The 6,433-nt window shown below is 34.0% G+C and overlaps 1 pseudogene; it reads left to right on the top strand.

The window, feature by feature from the left end:
• The first annotated feature begins 737 nt into the window (after nucleotides 1–737).
• Nucleotides 738–3,749, top strand: LOC108481410 (uncharacterized; annotated as a pseudogene).
• Nucleotides 3,750–6,433: the final 2,684 nt, after the last annotated feature.

Here is a 6,433-nt window from a genome sequence, read left to right as displayed (position 1 = left end):
ATATGATGATGTCATCATTTGAAAAACTTTAAAAAACTTTAAAATATGAAAACAATTTAAAATTGCAAAATGATTAAAAATAGATAAATTTTAAAATTTAAATTTACAAAAGTATAAAATGTAAAAAATTACTAAAAATTTATAAATCACATTTACTAAGCTTGAACATGAGATCATTGTCTTTTAAAAGACATATCCTATGATTATTTCTTTGTAATTCGGTCATTTGAAATTTATAATTTATAGATATCTTTAAGTGATAAATTTGGATAATTTTTTAATTATTTAAATAATGAAAAATAATGTTATTTATTATTTAAATTATAAAATATATTTATTATTTAAATAATGAAAAATTTTAGAAAAAATTATATTGTTTTTAATTTTTAATTTTAATAATTTTAATATTTTTGTAATTTTTTCATTTTAAAATATTTTAATTTTTTAGATGATGAGATCATAATTATGTCATTGTACGATATGTGGTAGCATATGATTGGTTAGATATCTTAGTTTATCTTTTTTTAATGTCTAAAAGACTAAATTGAAAATGTTTGATAATATTAGGGACTAAATTAGGAATGTCAAACAACGTTAGGGACTAAAGTGGGCTAAAAACTTTAAGGACCAAAGTGGGAAAAATAGTATACTTGAGTGACTAAAGTATGGATTAAGCCAAATTTAAAATTTTATCTTTCTATTTTAATTCCCTAAAAAAAATCTTTCTACTTTAGTATAATAATGTGGATTTTTATGACCACTATTAGAATTGTTCTCTGTTTAACGATAATCTGGACTGAAACTGGAATTGAGCCGCCTGAAATAAAAGCAGGATTCCCCAAGCCAAAGGTTCACTAAACTGAGCTAAGATTTTTAAAAGCAACTTTTCTTTCATCTGCTTCCTGAACTAAGTTGAAAAATTGGTATTTTAGAGAGGAAAAAGAATGGAATTTGCAGAGTTGAGAGAAGCCATAGAGCAAATAGAGGTGGTGGATTCTCATGCTCACAATATTGTTCCTTTGGATTCTTCTTTTCCTTTCATCAATTCACTTTCTGAAGCAACTGGCCACGCCGCATCCTTTGCTCTTCACTCCCTCTCTTTCAAGGCAAATACACCCTCATCTTTTTTTCTTTTTAATTATTAGAAATCATCCCATTTTATCTTTTTTTTTTTTGGTTGATTAGTGCTATTAAACAGATGGAGTTTTTTTTTTTTTTTTTTTAAAAAGAAGCTTTTGGGACTTGGGTTGTTTTCATTGAGCTGTATAAGTATTTGTGTTTTGTTTGACTTCGATTTGGGCTAGTTTCAAACGACATTCAAATTCTTTAATGCCTTGTTTCTTATATTTGTATAATAGATGGAGCCATGGAGAGCCAGTTATGAATCTTTTACTTTCTAAGCTTATTATTAGGGATCATGATTGGTTTTGGTTCTAAGTTTAAAAATAATACTAGAAGAGTTAACTTTTCTTGACGTTTTCTGGGAATATGTTGAAAAGCTGCCGTTTGGAAATGAATAACAGCTAAAACAAATACTGGATTTTGTGTTATTTGCTTTTACTTGTAGAATAGAAGAAGACACTTTTTTCTACAAAAGTAAAAGAAAATGCAGTTTTTTAAATAACAAAGAGCGGGTTACCTTTAATTAGACTAATCATGTTATAATTGATGTTAAATTTTAACAATTTGTAAACAAGTAGTAAATGTCAATCTTCAGCCAGATAGCTTTGAAAGTTGGGCTCTATCCTTATATTCTGACTGCGTAAATTTTGGTTTTTGGCAGAGGAGTTTAAGGGATATTGCAGAACTCTATGGCACTGAGTGTCTGAGTCATCATTGGATGCCGTGGAACAGTATCGCAGATCATCTGGCTTGCAAGCCATTAGTTCAAAGTGATTTAAAGCTGCAGGAATCTCGGCTATTCTCATTGATGATGGACTGAAACTTGACAAGAAGCATGACATTCGGTGGCATAAAAATTTTGTTCCATTTGTTGTTAGGATACTCAGAATTGAACGCCTGGCTGAGGAGATTCTTGATGGAGTAGGAAACCTTCTGAATCTTCCTTTTCAACTTGATATTATATTCTGATTTAAAATCTATCAGCATACTATTTCATGGAGCTAATTCATGGTTTACATTTTATTTCTTTGCAGATTCATTAGCACACACAAACGCAATTTTAGTGAATATGTTTTTACATCTTTTTACATTTTAGAAGCATGGGATTATATATTTATATTTAGATGAGTAGGCATAGAAGATAGCCTTATTGAGAAGTTAGCAGTTATGTTCTGGAGTCCATTTGCTGAGGGGAGGAATATTCATATCAATTTTATAATTGAGTATTATATTGGCAACTAGTTTGCTGAGAGGGAGGGAGGGTGATAAATAATGATATAAAACCATTAGAACTTAAAGGGAGTATGGTTGCGGGAAGGAATGAGTGGAAGATGAGGACGGTGTTCCTGATGTGACTGGTTCTATGTCTTGGTCCTTGTAGGCAACCTCAAATATATTTGGATTAAGGCTTGCTGGTTTGGTTTGGTTTGGTATAGGGAACCTGTATGCAGAGTGAATATGAAGTGGATATGTCTGTCTTTTCTTGAAAACATTAAATGGAAGACTTAGACCTGAGAGAAATATACCAGGGTATCAAATTTGAGAAGTTTCTTTTTAAGTTCTTATTGATATTCACCCATGTTTTCATATGCTGCTGGCATAAGTGTGGTTGTCTGTTTTGATTTAGTGAACGTTTTCACTTTGTCCTCATAAGTTGTCCTGGTTCTGTTTGCTAGGTATGTTTATACATCTTTCATATTGGTCTGTACTTATACTGGATGCAATCTCTAAGACTTATTTTTGAAACTTATCCTCTTCTATGAGTTGCACTGACCCACAATAAATTCTCCAATGACTTATGCCTTTTGAGGGTCTAGTCATAATTTGCAAGGTTGAGATCCTGGTCTAAGCTGCATCTTTAAATCCAATTACGCCTTAAGATTTCTTGGTAATATCGGGCTTTCAATAGTTTGGTTTTTTTTTTTATCATTGGTATTATGTATGTTTACAGGAGATGCCAGATGGATCTAATTGGACATTGGATGCATTCACCGAAACATTTTTGAAGATAGTACATGTAACTTTGGTTGATTACCAATTCATGGTTATTGAAGTTGGGAATTGATAACAATGAACAGATAAAGAGGAGCTTACTGTTTTAATTGGTTTCTTTAACTCAATGTTACAGTTGCAAATGAGATTGTTGGCTTGAAAAGCATAGCTGCATACTGCAGTGGTTTAGAAATCAATCCATATGTCACCAAAGAGGATGCTGAGATTGGTCTTTTTGAAGTTTTACAAAGTGAGTAGCATTCTGATTGGATGTTCTGTATTCAGTACAGGATATAAGTAACAATTTCCTATTTCAGGTGGGAAGCCTATATGCATTGCAAATAAAAGCTTTATTGACTATATTTTCACACGTAGTTTGGAGGTTGCTTTGTAATTTGATTTGCCCATGCAGATACACACAGGGTAAGACAAACTTAGCATTTAGATTGTACTATTGTCACAAATAAACTCCAAATGGCTCGGAAGATGAGGAAATAAACTTGGAGTCTAGTTGCAATATGAAAAGTGGTAGGGGAAAAATGGACAGTTGAAATTGAAGTTGGTATTAATTAGTGTTCGTATCTATGAAGAAGAAGTGGCTTAAGGTCTCGTTGACCCATGTAAGGGTCTTTTTATTGATGTATGACTATGATGTTATGATGATTGTGAAATGAATGCTAAATGTATCGATATGTCTGGTAATGCATTTTAACCCTAGTCCAACGACGGATACGGGTTCGGGGTATTACATTTGGTTGGTATCAGAGCTACGATTTAGTCAATTCTAAGACTAACGTAGCGTATGTGAGTCTAGCTATACATGTTATATTTATGAACTGCGATAGTGTGATGATTCCTAACAATGAAAGTGTATTTTTATATAGTAAATGGATGCCGAACGAGCCGTAGCTGACGATGTTGAAAGCAATGCGTCTGCTCTCGCTCAAGGGACTGCGCCGTCTGATTCTAGACCGGCTATTAGTAGTCACCAGGGAGACACTAAGTAAGCCTTTTACCAAATGATGAACGATTGGTTCACCCAATATATCCGAACTAATCCCGCTATGCCACAACCTTCACCCCCGCTAATCCTCTACAAGTCCTTGTCTAATTCGATTCAGTTGAATAAGCCTCATGTCGGTAAAATTAGAAAATATGGGGTCGAAGAATTCCGTGCTACTACTAATGATGATGCTGAGAGAGCTGAATTCTGGCTAGAGAATACGATAATAGTGTTTGATGAATTATCATGTACTCCCGACGAATGCCTTAAGTGTGCCGTTTCACTTCTGAGAAATATAGCGTATCATTGGTGGAAGACATTGATATTTATGGTTCCGAGGGAACGAGTTACCTGAGATTTCTTTCAAGCTGAATTCTGAAAGAAATACATCAGTCAGAGATCCATCGATTAGAAACATAAAGAGTTTCTTGAGTTAAAACAAGGCCGTATGCCTGTTACGGAAAATGAGCGAGAATTTGTGAGATTGAGTCAATATGCAAGAGAATGTGTATCGATTAAAGCAATTATGTGTAAGAGATTCAAGGATGGCTTGAATGAAGATATCAAATTGTTAGTCGGGATTCTAGAAATAAAATAGTTTGTTGTGCTTGTTGAACGAGCATGTAAAGCTGAAGAACTCGGGAAAGAGAATAGAAAAGCTGACTCAAAAGCTAGAGATGTGAGAAAGAGATCTGCAAGTAAATCATTTCAGTCTGTATCAAAGAAATTCCGAGATGATTTCAGCCGTTCAAAGGCTAATATGGGGCATTCGAGTAGAGATCGTGCTAGATCGCATTCGAGCTTTAAAACTCTAGCTACTTCAATTGCTAGTGTCGAAAATGTCAAATCTGGTTAACCCAAGTGTAAACATTGTGGTAAAAGACATCCCGGTAATTGTAGACTGTATGATCAGGCTTGTTTCAAATGTGGATCTTTAGATCATTTTATTCGAGATTGTCTCGAGTCTGTTGATTAAGAAATTGTGCAAAATCTGAGGTCAAGTCGCAATACAGTTCGAGGTAGATCACCTAGAAATACGGGCAATGTGAGTGGCAGCCAGAGGGGAACTAAAGATACCGCTGTACGATTTGAGGCTAGAGCACCTGACAGAGCTTACGCCATTCGAGCTCGTGAGGAAGCTTTGTCTCCAGATGTGATTACGGGTACATTTACTCTTTATGATACTTCTGTGATTGCATTGATAGATCCCAGATCAACACAATCTTATATATGCATGAACTTGGTGAGCAGTAAGACTTTGCCTGTAGAGTCTACTGAATTTGTAATTAGAGTATCGAACCCCTTAGGCCGGTGTGTTTTGGTCGATAAAGTGTGTAAGAATTGTCTGTTGATGATTCGATATTCATGTTTTCCGGCTGATTTGATGTTATTAACATTCGACGAATTTGAAATAATTCTGGGTATGGATTGGTTAACTTTGCATGATGCTATTGTGAACTGCAAATCGAAAACTATTGATTTGAGAAGAAAGAACGATGAAATAATCTGAATTAAGTTTAGTGATTTGAATGGGTTACCGGTTGTGATTTCGTCGATGAAAGCTTAGAATTATATGAAAAAGGGTTGTGAAGCCTATTTTGCCTATGTGATTGATTTGAAAGTAACAGAAAAGAAAGTTGAATCAATGCCTATTGTTTGTGAAATCCCTGATGTGTTTCCTGAAGAACTTCCGAGATTACCTCCGATTCGAGAAGTTGAATTTGGTATTGAGTTAGTACCACGAACTACTACGATTTTGATAGCTCCATATAGAATGGTGATCGCGTGATTTTGTGATAGGTTTTAAATATTTATAATTAATCGTTCTTGAAACTAACTATTATCGCGATGTAGGCAAGTGTACCTGTCGAACAGTAGTATAGTTTTAGCAAGACCGGATTGTCAAACCCAAAGGAACTAAAAGTACTAGTAATGACTGTCTTTTTATTATCTAGCCTAAGAATAAAGAAGTTTTTGTTTTAACTAACTAATTATCTAAACTAAGAATTCACTGAGAATGGAATTACGGAATTGCTTTTGGGAATATCGATTGAATTAAGACAATACCTAAGGAAAAATTCACTTAGACTTTACTTGTTATTCTGGCTCCGAATCGGACGATTTATTCATTTAACTTGTTCCGTAGAGATCCCTAAGTTATGTTATTATCCCTATTCAAGAATAATAACATCTAATCCCTAAATTGAATAATTGAGACCTTTTTCTAATTAACACCCTAGGGTTGCATTAACTCGATCTATGGATTTATTAGTTTCACCCTAACCCGGCAAAATCTTGTCACCCTATGTCTAGGCG

Source organism: Gossypium arboreum, chromosome 1 (assembly GCF_025698485.1).
Source record: "Gossypium arboreum isolate Shixiya-1 chromosome 1, ASM2569848v2, whole genome shotgun sequence".
Lineage (NCBI taxonomy): Eukaryota > Viridiplantae > Streptophyta > Magnoliopsida > Malvales > Malvaceae > Gossypium > Gossypium arboreum.
This window is presented reverse-complemented; position numbering and strand designations above follow the sequence as displayed.